This window comes from Schistocerca piceifrons, chromosome 2 (genome assembly GCF_021461385.2).
Source record: "Schistocerca piceifrons isolate TAMUIC-IGC-003096 chromosome 2, iqSchPice1.1, whole genome shotgun sequence".
Lineage (NCBI taxonomy): Eukaryota > Metazoa > Arthropoda > Insecta > Orthoptera > Acrididae > Schistocerca > Schistocerca piceifrons.
Window position 1 is genome coordinate 99,403,882 of NC_060139.1, and position 760 is coordinate 99,404,641.

The window sequence follows — 760 nt, forward strand, 5'->3', positions numbered from 1 at the left end:
GGAGAGGCTACACCCTGTCTCACTCTCTTCCCAACCACTGCTTCCCTTTCATGCCCCTTGACTCTTATAACTGCCATCTGGTTTCAATACAAATTGTAAATAGCCTTTCGCTCCCTGTATTTTACCCTTGCACTCAAAAAGCACTCCGTCTTCAGGCCACAAGTGGCCCATGGGGACCATCAGACCGCCGTATCATCCTCAGTTGAGGATGCGGATAGGAGGCGCGTGTGGTCAGCACACCGCTCTCCCGGTCGTTATGATGGATTTCTTTGACCGGAGTCGCTATTATTAGGTCAAACAGCTCCTCAATTGGCATCACGAGGCTGAGTGCACCCCGAAAAATGGCAACAGCACATGGCGGCTGGATGGTCACCCATCTAAGTGCAGACCACGCCCAACAGCGCTTAACTTCGGTGATCTCACGGGAACCGGTCTATCCACTGCGGCAAGGCCGTTGCCTATTTTACCCTTGCCACCTTTAGAATTTGAAAGAGAGTATTCCAGTCAACATTGTCAAAAGCTTTCTCTAAGTCTACAAATGCTAGAAACGTAGGTTTGCCTTTCCTTAATCTTTCTTCTAAGGTAAGTCGTAAGGTCGGTATTGCCTCACGTGTTACAACATTTCTACGGAATCCAAACTGATCTTCCCCGAGGTCAGCTTCTACCAGTTTTTCCATTCGTCTGTAAATAATTCGCGTTAGTATTTTGCAGCTGTGACTTATTAAACTGATAGTTCGGTAATTTTCACAATTGTCAACAC

At 47.2% G+C, this 760-nt stretch overlaps 1 pseudogene; it reads right to left on the minus strand.

The window, feature by feature from the left end:
• Positions 1-342: 342 nt before the first annotated feature.
• On the minus strand, positions 343-459 carry LOC124778396 (annotated as a pseudogene).
• Positions 460-760: the final 301 nt, after the last annotated feature.